Source organism: Giraffa tippelskirchi, chromosome 4, assembly GCF_054371585.1.
Source record: "Giraffa tippelskirchi isolate mGirTip1 chromosome 4, T2T-mGirTip1v1.2.pri, whole genome shotgun sequence".
Taxonomy (NCBI): domain Eukaryota; kingdom Metazoa; phylum Chordata; class Mammalia; order Artiodactyla; family Giraffidae; genus Giraffa; species Giraffa tippelskirchi.
This window is the reverse complement of record NC_137278.1, coordinates 110,079,482-110,094,842: the sequence shown is the minus strand read 5'-3', so window position 1 is coordinate 110,094,842 and position 15,361 is coordinate 110,079,482. Positions and strand designations below refer to the sequence as shown.

Below are 15,361 nucleotides of genomic sequence, written 5' to 3'. Positions count from 1 at the left end.
AAGAATTCAACCTTTGTAAATGACAGTGAAAACTTAAGGAAAGCTAAAATTTGACTTATACCATAGCAAGATCTCTTTCTCAAAAAAAGATTCAAATGAAAAAAAGTATGAAATGAGAGTCATTATTTTATGAACTCTAATTAGAAAATTTTAACCTAAATACTATCTTGAATACCAAAAGTTAAAATATCTGGTTTCTGTCTAATAAGTTATTGCTGATCTGCTGTCCTGGATACATTTTAAGGAAGTGATTAATAAAAGATATCTTTCCAGAGAAGGAGCTATGCAAAAATTGATATTAAAATGAAGTCAAATTCTTAAAAAACAGACTGAACAACTGCTGAGGACAATTTCTGGGCATTCTTAAATTACAATTCTTAATGATTTTTTAAATCACAATCTTTGGTCAAAAATACACCAAAGAGCATCATGGAAATCGAGTTTTGAAGAGCAATGGATACTTTATAAGGAAAATCAACATTTGTGCTTCAGTTTGAAACTGATTTCTGAGTTACCTAATGGCTCTGAAACTATATTCTGAGGACATAGTAAGACCCAGTGGACCCAAACATTTTCACATGTGCTGTGATGGCCATGGGTTGAGGTGTGAGTAGAGAATCACTGTGCTGGTGAATTGTGATGCCTCTTCATGAAGCCAGTCGTACATGCACAGTTTTCAAGGCCTCCAAGGAGACAGGAACAACATGGGGGTGTTGGAATCAGGGTAGAAGGGTTGTGTGGAGCCCTGCTGTTCAGCCAATTGCTCTGCTGCCAAGCAGAGGGTATTTAATCAAAATGGTGATTAATGGTGTCCTTAAAATGGTGACATGTTTCCTAAGTAAACTCTTAACTCCACAGAAGCAGCCTGTGGTGGGAGCATGTAGGTCCTTACAACTGCCTGGCTAGAGAGGAATAAATACAGCATATCGAGATAGCTTTTCAGAGCACTTGTTTTCAAGAGCATACATGATATATTCTTATTTGCAGAGAGTGCATTCTGTATTCCTATGGCACTGGACACTAAGACAGCTGACCACAATGGCCAAACTACACCTCAGCTGCCATAACATCAGAGGACAGTTAAAAAAAAAACATCACAGTGGAATGGGACACTCATTCAAAACTTAAATGTAAAAGTACCTGCAGTGAAAAAAGCATCTTCTGTGAATGTGTCCACTGAGAAAAAGGAAACTACCTAAAGGTTTACCATGATGTCTTCTATCTCTTACCTTCCAAACTGAAGACAAATATGAGCAAGAGACACACCCATAAAAAAATGCACGTTCCCTAAGGGAGCTGAGGCCATCTCATTGATATTTTCCTCCATGATTTATAAAGTATCATAATTTCTACTATGGAAGTGGAAACCAACAGCAAAATCTAGAGAAGTTAATTGACTTGGCCAAAATCAACTTTATTTTATTGCCCATGTGTGTTCTCTAATTATCAGAGAATATAGGGTTTCTTAGGTGGCTTGAAAACAAAGAATCCACCTTCCAAAGAAGGAAACACAGGAGACGCAGGTTTGGTCCATGGATCAGGAAGTTCCCATGCAGGAGATGGGATCCTATTCCCAAATGGCAACCCATTGCCATATTTTTGCCTGGGAAATCCCATGGATAGAGGAGCTGGCAGGCTACAGTCCATTGAGCCACAAAGAGCCGGACATGACTGAGCACACACACATCAGAGAATACTCTACAAGTTGCCTCTATTTTTGTACTAAGCCACTGTACTTCCATTCTTTAAAACTTAGTTTCTGCTCCATTCTCTCCTTGTAATTGTGAAACTGTTATTTGAAGAACACAAGAGCTTGATTCAATTCTTAACATATTCTAATGTCTTTGTATTTGACCATATTGTTCCCTCTGCCTTTCTGACTCTCTTTCATAGACTGTTATACTAAATAAACTCAATTGATCTGCCCACCATCCTTCTTGATCATTTTCTCTTTCCTTCACCTCTTGCATTATCCATCTCTTAAAGACATGCTTTTTCATATGCTATCTTTCCTCAAGCACTTGTATGCATTCTTTCATTTGAGTCTTACATAAGATTTCAGGTAAAATCAACCAGAAAGTGAAAGTGTTAGTCACTCAGTCATGTCCGACTCTTTGCAACGCCATGGAATGTAGCCCGCTAGGCTCCTCAGTCCATGGAATTCTCCAGGAGACAATACTGGAGTGGGTAGCCATACTCTTGGGCTTTCCTGCTAGCTCAGTGGTAAAGACTCTGCCTGCAATGCAGCAGACCCAGGTTCTATCCCTGGGTCAGGAAGATCCCCTGGAGTGGGGCATGGCAACCCACTCTAGTACTCTTGCCTAGAGAATCCCATGGACAGAGGAGCCTGGCAGGCCATAGGGTCACACAAAGTCAGACATGACTGAAGCGACTAAGCAGCAGCAACCATACCCTTATTCTGGGGATCTTCACCACCCGGGGATTGAACCCTGGTTCCTGCTGAGGTTAATTAATAATTGAAGGCTGGAGTTAACATCTGCATCATATTGCCAGTGATCAACATCAAATGAATAAAAGACACCCATTTCCATGACCTTCAAACTCAACTACCACACCAAACTCACCATTTTCTTTTTTAACTCCCAAGTTCTAATCAGATCCTTTCTTTCATTTCATGATTTCTGTTCACAAGATTACCATTTTATTTAACCCTGTGGGCTTGAAACCTCAGTAGTCAACTCTTCCCTTTTCCCTTCCTTTTAATTATTGTAGATGTGCCATCAATATCCTGCCATGCTGATTCGACCTCTACAAATTTATTTGTATCTATGTTCTCCTTCAATTTTCATGTTTCCCATGCTAACTCAAGCCTCAACACTTCCCACAGTGACTCTAATTCCCTTCATTTTCCTCAGTTTTTTTTTTTTTAACCTGGCGACTCCCTGTGCAGCAGAAACATATTTTTTCCCACGATGCTTATAATATCATTTCCCTAGTTTCAGATTTACAAACTGGCTAGTAGCAAAGTAGGTGAGTGGATACAGTCAAAACAATTTATTAATGAAATAGACACAAGGGACATGTAGACACAGCTTTGAGGCAAGTAAGGGTAGATAAAAAGAGTTAGAGCATCAGTCAACTAAGGATTTGCAGAAATCTGGATGGAAGATTGTGTCTTCTTTTCCAGAAATGTTATCAAAGGAAACTCCTTCTAGTTAATAATTTGGATGGCAAAATGTATCATAAACAAAAGAACAAAAAAATATACATATTTAGAAACTCACTGTGGGTTCTACTAAAGAAGTATCTGCTCATCTATCTAATAAACTAGAATATCAAGGGAGTGCTTTTTAATTTCCTCTAACATGGAAGGGAAGAGGAGGAGTTTCCAGACAGCCAATTAAACAAAGGATGAAATTCATCTGGTATTCAAAACACAGAAGGATCCCAACTGCCAAAACTATCTAAAACAGCTTCAGCACAAATCTCCATGTGGAATTGCAATATCCACTTATTTATAAAGAAAGAATGTTTCTCAAACAGATCCTGAATTTTGATTACCTATTTTTATTAACCACCAGAGTCTCACTTGGAGAAGGCAATGGCACCCCACTCCAGTACTCTTGCTTGGAAAATCCCATGGACGGGGGAGCCTGGTAGGCTGCAGTCCATGGGGTCGCTAAGAGTCGGACACGACTGAGTGACTTCACTTTCACTTTTCACTTTCATGCATTGGAGGAGGAAATGGCAACCCACTCCAGTGTTCTCGCCTGGAGAATCCCATGGACGGTGGAGCCTGGTGGGCTGCTGTCTATGGGGTCGCAATGAGTCGGACACGACTGAAGCAACTTAGCAGCAGCAGTCTCATTTTTCAGTGTTGTCCATAGATGAACAGAACTGGCATCACATGGACTTTGTTAGAGGCTTTCCTTTGTGGCTCAGCTGGTAAAGAATCTGCCTGCAATGCAGGAGACTTGTGTTCGATCCCTGGGTTGGGAAGATCCCCTGGAGAAGGGAACAGCTACCCACTCCGGTATTCTGCCCTGGAGAATTCCATGGACTGTATAGTCCATGGGGTCACAGAGTCGGATAGACCTTTTTAGAAATACTGGTCTGTTCCCAAATCTACTGACTCAGAATCTGCATTCTAACAGGATTCCTATACATAATTAGGCTTCCCAGGTGGCACGATTGGTGAGGAACCTGCCTGAATGCAGGTTCATCAATGCAAAAGACACACCCTGTAGCCTACCTCAGTCCGTGGGAGATGGGTTCAATCCTTGGGTCAAGAAGATCCCCTGGAGGAGGGCATGGCCACCTACTCCAGTATTCTTGACTGGAGAATCCCATGGTCAGAAGAGCCTCGTGGGCTACAGCCCATAAGGTCTCAGAGAGTTGGACATGGCTGAAAGAAATCTCCCTTAGCTTTCTCAACAACAGCTCTCTCTTGAGCTACTCCTCCTCTTCCTTCCCAGACTCAGGTTCACTCACCACACTCATCTTCTAAATTTTGTACTATGACTATGAATATTTTCAAAATCATAATCCTAGGCATCAGCTAATCTATTCCTCCATTTTGTTATATCAAATCTCTATTTTATAACCCAATCTCAATTCTAAACTCAGTCTCTTTTCTAAAATATCTCATCATCTCCTAGATAATCTACCTGGATCTATCAGCTATTAATAGATTTCTCCCAGGTATTCCCCAAATGTTCAAACCTCAACTTATTATTCTTCTTTCAAATCATCCTCTTTCTCTTTGCTGTTGCTATTTAAATTTAGTGTCAAATATTTTTTTTCCATTGAACAAAGAACTTCATCTTGATCATGACCCACTCCATTCTTCCCTCTGTGTCATCCCTCTCAAGGATTCTAATAATGACTCAGGTGACTAGTCTCTTTGTTATCAGTCCTTTTTTTTTTTACAGCTAGTCAAATTCATTCTTCTCAGAGTCAACAGAACTAACTTTCCCAAGAAAGAGCAGATGTCAATATTTTTCTTTGAACTTGTTGTTGACTCCCCATTGTCTGCAGGACAAAGTCCAAACTCTGTGATCTGGTTTACAGAGTGCTTCTGTGTGTCTCCTCAGAATTTCCTACAGCTTCCTCTCCTCAGCACATCCTCCACTCCATGTTCTCCACTGTCACCATATCTCAGCCATGGCCTGTCACCATTACTTCTCTTTCCCACATTATGATATCTTACTTCTACTTTGAGATCCTACTCAAATGTCACCTCCTTGTTGAGGCATTTCCCAAATACTGTAGAGTTAGTTTTGTCCTCCATGAGTCCCCAGGTCTTTATTCATCTCTAAGTGTTTGGTTAATATGGAAATTTATCAGGGTAAATGTCTGTCTCCTGAATAGATGGCATTGTTCACCAGGACAAGGGTTACGGTATGTTCATTTCTGCATTCCCAGTTCTTATCATGGGTTTGAAGTGAAGTGAAGTGAGGTGACTCAGTCATGTCTGACTCTTTTTGACCCCATGGACTACAGCCTACCAGGCTCCTCCATCCATGAGATTCTCCAGGCAAGAATACTGGAGTGGGTGGCCCTTTCCTTCTTCAGGGGATCTTCCTGACCCAGGGATCAAACCAAGGTCTCCCACATTGCAGACAGACACTTTACCTTCTGAGCCACCAGGGAAGCCCATCATGGGTTGGCATGTGTTTAATAACTAAATAATTGACTTCTATTTACTGGCTAGTATTATTCAACAATGGGCTTCCCAGGTGGCTCTAGCGGTAGAGAACATGCCTGCCAAATGCAGGAGAATAAGAGATGTATGTTCGATCCCTGGGTCAGGAAGATCCCCTGGAGGAGGGCATGGCAACCCACTCCAGTATTCGACAATGGTAATTATATCACCATTTTATAACCAAGTGAAACTGTTTTAAGAATGGAATTATCAAAATTATACTAAAGGAGGGAAAGCAACACGTCTTCATTGTGTCCTTATTAAGTGATGTTAGCCTTTATCATTTATTATTCACAATAGTCCTGCAAAGTTAATGCTCTATTCCTCACTGAAAAATATGAAATTGATGCCTTTAAACATTAACTCACTTGTACAAGTTATGCATCTTATAAATGATAGTACTGAAATTTAAATGTTTGTCTGTTGAATTCTATAAACTATGCTGTGTTCTACTATGACATATCATTTACTTGCAAATTACAACTGGCAATATTTTAATGCTTATTTTTCTATGAATTCATTGCCCTTTGGATTTGTGAATACCTCCTTCAGGCTATCATCTTTTCCAGTGACAAATACATCTACTTTCAATAGATACTCTTCAGCATTCAGACAGAGAATATTAGATAATTTCATTCAACAAGTTACTTTATGTAGAAATATGAAATAGGCAGTAAAAGAAACTTTAAATTGTAAGATATTTTTAGTATCCAGGCAGCTCTCCTCAAAAATCCCCCAAGTAAACACTATATTTAAAATTTTTAAGCCACATTTGAGTAAGATCTAGAAAATAAGTCATACTATTTATAACTTGCCACTCTTATGTTCATTACACACATAACTAAGCAATCAATCACAGAACTTTTGAACTTTTTCTGCTGAGCACTATGTTAACCTCAAAATCTCTGGCCAGGATTCCAGCAACTCATATTAATTAAAAGGCTTAGAATGAGTGTAAAAACTTCCTTGATTCCCCTTTTTATGCTCTCATCAAAATATTAAGAAGATTTTGAGTGGTTTGGTGCAGGACTTTTGTAGAAGGTTCTATTTCTGTTGTAATTATTCTAACAGTGGACTTCCATGCAGCAGTAAAAATTACACAATCTTATTAGTTAGCTTTCATCTTCAAAAATCAAAATGGACCCAGATATAAAGGATATGTGCATCTTTTAAAAATCACCAAAGTATACCATCTGGACATCACACATCTATTACTCTTTATCTCCATTGGCTACTATTAAGCTTGTGAATATCTCATTTGTTGTTGTTCAGTCACTCAGTCATGTCTGACTCTGATCCCATGAACTGCAGCACGCCAGGCTTCCCTGTCCTTCACTATCTTCTGGAGTTTGGTCAAATTCATGTCCATTGAGTCAATGATGCCATCCAATCATCTTATCCTCTGTCATCCCGTTCTCCTCCCGCCCTCTATCTCTCCCAGCATCAGAGTCTTTTCCAGAGTCAGCTTTTCGCATCAGCTGGCCAAAGTATTGGAACTTCAGCTTCAGCATCAGTCTTTCCAATGAATATTCAGGGTTGATTTTCTTTAGGGTTGACTGATTTGGTCTCCTTGCTGTCCAAGGGACTCTCAGGAGTCTTCTCCAACACCACAATACAAGAGCATCAATTCTTTGGTGCTCAGCCCAACATTATGGCCCAGCTCTCACATCCATACATGACTACTGGAAAAACCATATCTTTGACTATACGGACATTTGTTGGCAAAGTAATGTCTCTGCTTTTTAATACGCTGTCTCGGTTTGTCTTTGCTTTTCTTCCAAGGAGCAAATATCTTTTAATTTCATGGCAGCAGTCACCATCCGCTGTGATTTTGGAGACAAAGAAAATAAAGTCTGTCACTCTTTCCATTTTTCCCCATCTATTTGCCATGAAATAATGGGAACAGATGTCATGATATTCCTTTTTTGAATGCTGAATTTTAAGCAGCTTTTTCACTCTCTTTTTTCACCTTCATCAAGAGGCTCTTTAGTTCCTCTTTCCTTGATGCCATTAGGGTGGTATCATCTGCATATCTGAGGTTATTGATATTTCTCCTGACAATCTTAATTCCAGCTTGTAATTCATCCAGCCTGGCATTTCTCATGATGTACTCTACATGTAAGTTGAATAAGTAGGGTGACAATATATAGCCGTGACATACACTTTTTCCAATATGGAACAAGTCTGTTGTTCCATGTCTGATTCTACCTATTGCTTCTTGACACACACACTGGTTTCTCAGGAGGTAGGTAAGGTGGTCTGGTATTCCCATCTCTTGAAGAACTTTCCACAGTTTGTTGTGATCCACATAGTCAAAGGCTTTAGCAGAGTCAATGAAGCAGAAGCAGAAGCTGATTTTTTCTGGAATTCTGTTGTATTTCTATGATCGAACAGATGTTGGCAATTTGATTTCTGGTTCCTCTGCCTTGTATAAATCTCATTTGAGACGGTTAATATTTTAATTGTCTTAATTGGTGCTTAATTAGTATGATGATTAAATATTCAGATAGGAACCTAGAGAGGCATAGAATCTTACTAACAAATTGAGACTTTGTCCTGAATATAGCATAGAATACCAAAAAGTTTAAATTGCAGAATAAATAATAAATTTCCACATTAGTGAAATCCTTTTATTCAATATGTAATGAAGAAATTGGGGGACAAAAGAGGTTGGGTTATTTAGTAAGCTTGGAACCATACCATATAGGAAATCACTGCTACTGCTAGGAACTGAAGGAAAAAAATCTAAGATGGCTCCTGGACCTTGGCTTAAGCTGTGTAGTACAGTTACATAAGAGCAGAGAAAAGAGATTTAACAACATTGACGCAGTGTAAAAAGAGAGGGGAAAAAATAAAAAAGACTCCACTTGTAACATGTCACTAGTCAAAGGGTGAATAAATAACAGGAAATACTAGAAAGATGGATATTCACAGGTAGGTAAATTCACTTTCACAGCAGAGAGAAAGATAACTTCATGATCTTATTATAATAGCTCTCTTATAAAGCACACAAGACTTTTGGATACTGAGTGAATCAATAAATAAAGAAGACATTGACTTCATACCCCTACGGTATTTAAAGTGGCAGAGGCACACAGATATTGAGAAATTTGATTTAGTTTTGTGTTCCACTTATTCTAATAAGCGTATATTGATATTATCCACCAATTAATGAACCATTAAAAACACTTTTATGGACCACTGACAAAGCATCAGCATTGTGCTGACCACAAAGTTTCAGTATGGAAAATTAGGTTTAGGTATGCAGGGATGACCACTTTACTCGAGAAGTATAACCCTCAAGACCATGTATTTTAATTCAAAATCCTTCCTAAAAACATAACTTGATATTTAATGGAAACTGAATTGACTTCAAGCTTGGAAGGAGAAACCCAATAATATTAGGCAAGTGTGCAAAAAGTGACACATTAAAATATTTATTCTCTGTGAATTATTAAAATGAAATGCCAGTAGTAAAGATCTATCATAATATGTTGGTTAATAGCACAGTCTCTAGAATGCTCTACCTGAATTCCAGCTCAGCTATTCTCTGTGCCTGTGTCCCCATGGATTAAATAAGGATAACAATGTTACCTACCTCATGGTTTTTAAAAAATTAAATTGTAAATCACTGAGAAAGGTGGCTGGTAGAAATAAGTGCTGGAACAGTTGAAAAGACAACTCAGTGGAATTCAGATGAATGTTTGGAAGTTCCTGGATTCACTAAGCCCCCATGTGAGGTTCTATAAATAGCCTGGTGAATTCAGTACAACATAACTTCCTAAGTTCTTATAATTACCCTGCCCTCCTGTGCTTGGTATTATTCTCAACACCACATTCTTTGGTCCCACCTATCACTTTCAATGTTACTACATTCTCACTCTAAGATCAACAAGCATGGACTCCTCAGGGCAGTGTGTGAGCTTTAACTCTGGCTCTCAGTCTCCTGGTTTATAATTACTTTGAGACCATGGTTTCTTGTAAGCAAATACAGTTGTCTTAATCCCCTTCAAACCTCCCTGGATACCACTCACTCTTGTTGTTTCCTAAACTCAACAATAGCCAGCCCTATAGGCCCTAATATTATAAAGAATCATCAGAAATTGTCCCAATAGGCCATCCAAGAACCACCATTCCCATCACAACATGCAGAGGGTAAGCCTTCCAGGATCTATAATTCTCAGCACTGTATATAATCCTCAAAGTATCTCAAATACATAAATTACATAAATGTTTTATTTTGTGATATGTCATTAGATGAAAATATAGTTTTGATATGTTTAATGCTACAGTACATTTGCTTTAATATTCAACCACAGTTTTGTGTTAGATTTGTACTCAAAATTTCACAACTAATTGGAAAGACAAAGATAACGTGCCTCAGAAACAAGAACAAAAATAATTTGCCTTTAAGAAGGTAGCTAATGGGCTCTCACAATTCTAAATACATTGCAAAACAAGAAAAAGGAACATTCTCTTGTTTGCTTACTTGACCAATAAACCTTTGCTGGCTCCAGAGTTTGTCCTGAGACCTCATTTTCTTTACAGAAATGGAAGAGCATGATACTCTCTTTCTGAGTAATCTCTTCCATTTCTATTGTTTCAACCAACAAACCATTGCTAAGTCAATGTTCCCAGGTCCGTAGATCTGGCCCTGACCTTTCTCCTGGGCTCCAGAGCCTCATATTAGACATCACTGTCTACAAGTCCCAGTGAAATATCAAATTCATAAAGGCTAAAGCTAAACTTCCTTCTCTGCATCTCTTTCTCATGTGTTTCTACCACAGCATTATTATTTTTTTTTCCTTATTAAAAGACACCACCACCAATGAGCCAGCAAAACTAGAAACATGATGATTTTTTTGGCCCTTATCTCCAAACAGCCCATATCCATTTTCCTCATCCTACCCTCACACCTACTAGCATTAAACTGTTCAAACTCTTGTCCCTCTTACTCCTCTCCTCAAAGAATATTTTTTCTCTACATTGTCATCAAGGTCAAGTTCTTAATTTATAAGTAGCATCATCTTTGTTCTGTTATAAAATTACCAAAGCAACTCCCTTTACCTTGAAGAAAGAACAGTCAGCTCCTAGAGACCCATAAATTGACCTCTGCCTCGTTCTCTATCCTAGCATCAAATCTGCTGACAATTTAAACCCAGAGCTGTAATCAATTACTTTGTATTCCTGTCATTAAGAAGTCGGGTCTCAGGCTCCTCAGGCTCCACTGTGCAGGGTGGCAGCATCTGCTGGATTGTAGTTTTGGGAGCCCTCATTCACATTTGGAGCCCAGAAATCACTGAGGGCTGTGTCATTTCTTGTTTGCTGATATAGCAGGAGATGGTTTCATTTCACCCAGCAACCATACCTACCAACTATATTTACTGCCGGCAGCCTTAAAAGCCTTGTCTCTCCTGACCTCACGCTTCACCCAGGCTCTACTGTGAAATTTGAGGAGGTGAAACATCAGAAAACTAGAAAAGTCAAGCACTGAGGTCCTGATACTGGCTGTTGGCCCCACTGCCCCTGATAAAGTTTGCGACATTGGTTGTCATCTAGACAGCAAACAAAACAGAAATACAAGCCCAGTTATCAGCAGACAGGATTACCACCTCACTCAGCCTTGACCATCAGAAGGGGGAAAAAAAAAAGAAAAAACAACTCTGGACAAATCTCATCATATATGAAGCTTACACAAACCACTGGACCAACCTTAGGAGGGCAGAAACCAAAAGGAAGAAAGAACTCAACCTTGAAGCCTGGGAAAAGGAGATCTCAAACAAAATAAGTTAAAATAAAGTAATGAAAAGGCAGAGAAATGGTGCACAAATGAAGAAACAAACTAGAAACACAGAAGTCCAAATAAATGAAGAGGAAATAGGCAAACTACATGAAAAAGAATTCAGAATAATGATAGTAAAGATTATCAAAAACCTTGAAAACAAAATGGAGAAAATGCAAGAATCAATGAACAAAACCTAGGAGAATTAAAGAATAAACATACCGAGACGAACAATACAATTACTGAAATTAAAAATACTCTAAAAGGAATCAATAGCAGAATATCTGAAGCAGAAGAATGAATCAGTGAGCTGGAAAACAAAATGATGGAAATAACTTCTGAAGAGCAGAATAAAGTAAAAAGAATGAAAAGAACCGAGGATAGTCCAGAGACCTCTGGTACCATATTAAACACACCAACATTTGAATTATAGGGGTCCCAGAAGAAGAGAAAAAGAAATGGTATGAGAAAATTTTTGAAGACATTATAATTGAAAATTTCCCCAACGTGCACAATAAAATAGTCAATCAAGTTCAAGAGTCACAGAGAGTCCCATACAGGATAAACCCATGCCAAGACACATACTAATCAAACTAACAAAGACTAACACAAAGAAAGAATATTAAAAGCAGCAAGGGAGAAGCAACAAGCAACATACAAGGGAAACCCCATACCTTAACAGCTGATCTTTCAGCAGAAACTCTGCAGGCCAGAAGGGAATGGCAGGATATATTTAAAGTACTGAAAGGGGAAAATCTACAACCAAGATTACTGTACCTGGCAAGGATGTCATTCAAAATTGATGGAGAAATAAAAAGCTTTTCAGACAAGCAAAAGTTAAGAGAATTCAGTACCACCAAACCAGCTGTACAACAAATGTTAAAGGGATTTAAATAGTCAAGAAATATAAGAGAAAACAAAAGATCTACAAAATCAACCACAAACAATTAAGAAAATGGCAAGAGGAATATATATGTATCAACAATTACTTTAAATGTAAATGGATTAAATGCTCCAACCAAAAGACACAGACTGGCTGAATGGATACAAAAACAAGACTCATATATATGCTGTCTACAAGAAACCCACGTCAGACCTCAAGACATATATAGACTAAAAGAGGATGGAAAAATATATTCCATGCAAATGGGAAGCAAAAGAAAGCTGAAGTAGCAATCCTCCTAACAGAAAAAATAGACCTTGACATAAAGAAGATTACAAGAGGTAAGGAAGGACACTACATAATGATCATGGGATCAATCCAAGAGGAAGACAAAACTATTGTAAATATCTATGCACCCAACATAGGAGCACCTCAATGCATAAGACAAACACTAACAGACATAAAAGGAGAAATTGACAGTAGCACAATAATAGTAAGAGACTTTAACACCTCACTCACACCAATGGACAGATCATCAAAACAGAAAATTAATAAGGAAACACAAGACTTAAATGATACATTAGATGTGATGGATCTCATTGATATCTTCAGGACATTCCATACAAATGCAGAGGAATACACCTTCTTCTCAAGTGCACATGGAATATTCTCCAGGATAGACCACATCTTGGGTCACAAATCAAACCTCAGTAAATTTAAGAAAACTGAAATCATATCAAGAATCTTTTCTGACCATAACACCTTGAGATTAGATATCAACTACTAGAAAAAAACTGTAAAAAACACAAACACATGGAGATTAAACAATACATTTCTAAATAACCAACAGGTTACTGAAGAAATCAAAAGGGAAATCAAAGAATTCTAGAAACAAATGACAATGAAAACATGACAACTCAAAATCTATGGGATGCAGCAAAAGCAGTTCTAAGAAGGAAGTTTATAGCAATACAATCTTACCTCAAGAAACAAAAACATCAAATAGACAACCTAACTTTACACCTAAAACAACTGGAAAAAGAACAAAAACCCCCAAAATTAGTATAAGGAAAGAAATCATAAAGATCCGAGCAGAAATAAATGAAAAGGAAATGAAAGAAACAAGAGTAAATATTAATAAATCTAAAAGCTGGTTCTTTGAGAAGATAAACAAAATTGACAAACCTTTAGCCAGACTCATCAAGAAAAAGATAGAGATGAATCAAAATCAACAAAATTAGAAATGAAAAAGGAGAGGTTACAACATACAGTGCAGAAATATAAAGGATTATAAGGGACTATTATTAACAACTAGATGGCAATAAAATGGATAACGTGAAAGAAATGGACAGATTCTTAGAAAAGTTCAATCTTCCAAGGCTGAACCAGGAAGAAATAGAAATTATGAACAACCCAACTGCAAGCACTGAAATTGAAGCTGTGATCAAAAAATTCCCCCAAAACAAAAGCCCAGGACCAGATGGCTTCACAGGAGAATTCTATCAAACATCTAGGGAAGAGCTAATGCCTATCCTTCTAAAACTCGTACAAGAAATTTCAGAGGAAGGAACACTTCCAAACTCATTCTATGAGGCCACCAAAATCCTGATACCAAAACCAGACAGTTTAGTTCAGTTGCTCAGTCATGTCCAACTCTTTGTGACCCCATGAACCGCAGCACGCCAGGCCTCCCTGTCCATCACCAACTTCTGGAGTCCACCCAAACCCATGTCCATCGAGTCGGTGATGCCATCCAACCATCTCATCCTCTGTCATCCCCTTCTCCTCCTGCCCTCAATCTTTCCCAGCACAAGGGTCTTTTCAAATGAGTCAGCTCTTTGCATTAGGTGGCCAAAGTATTGGAGTTTCAGCTTCAACATCAGTCCTTACAATGAACACCCAGGACTGATCTCCGTTAGGATGGACTGGTTGGAGGTCCTTGCAGTCCAAGGGTCTTTCAAGAATCTTGTCCAACACCACAGTTCAAAAGCATCAATTCTTCGGTGCTCAGCTTTCTTCACAGTCCAACTCTCACAACCATACATGACCACTGGAAAAACCATAGCCTTGACTCGACGGACCTTTGTTGACAAAGTAATGTTTCTGCTTTTTAATATGCTGTCTAGGTTGGTCATAACTTTCCTTCCAAGGAGTAATTGTCTTTTAATTTCATGGCCGCAATAACCATCTGCAGTGATTTTGGAGCCCTCCCCCAACAAAAAAAAGTCAGCTACTGTTTCCACTGTTTCCCCATCTATTTGCCATGAAGTGATGGGACCAGATGCCATGACTTTAGCTTTCTGAATGCTGAGCTTTAAGCCAACTTTTTCACTCTCCTCTTTCACTTTCATCAAGAGGCTCTTTAGTTCTTCTTCACTTTCTGCCATAAGGGTGGTGTCATCCGCATATCTGAGGTTATTGATATTTCTCCCGGCAGTCTTGATTCCAGCTTGTGATTCATCCAGCCCAGCACTTCTCATGATGTACTCTGCATATAAGTTAAATAAGCAGGGTGACAAGATACAGCCTTCATGTACTCCTTTTCTTATTTGGAACCAGTCTGTCGTTCCATGTCCAGTTATAATTGTTGCTTCCTGACCTGCATACAGGTTTCTCAAGAGGCAGGTCAGGTGGTCTACTATTCCCATCTCCTTCAGAATTTTTGACAGTTTATTGTGATCCACACAGTCAAAGGCTTTGGCATAGTTGATAAAGCAGAAATAGATATTTTTCTGAAACTCAGTGCTTTTTCAATGATCCATCAGATGTTGGCAATCTGATCTCTGGTTCCTTTGCCTTTTCTAAAACCAGTTTGAGCACATGGAAGTTCACTGTTCACATATTGCTGAAGCCTGGCTTGGAAAATTTTGAGCATTACTTTACTAGCGTGTGAGATGAGTGTAATTGTGTGGTAGTTCAAGCATTCTTTGGCATTGCCTTTCTTTGCGATTGGGATGAAAACTGACCTTTTCTAGTCCTGTGGCCACTGCTGAGTTTTCCAAATTTGCTGACATATTGAGTGTAGCACTTT

The 15,361-nt window shown here is 38.6% G+C and overlaps 1 protein-coding gene across 3 annotated transcripts in view; it reads right to left on the bottom strand.

Annotated features, from left to right (window-relative positions):
• The window catches only part of NAV3 (neuron navigator 3), a 375,406-nt gene that overhangs the window by 210,430 nt on the left and 149,615 nt on the right, over window positions 1–15,361 (bottom strand). The gene's annotated exons all lie outside the window — the stretch shown is intronic.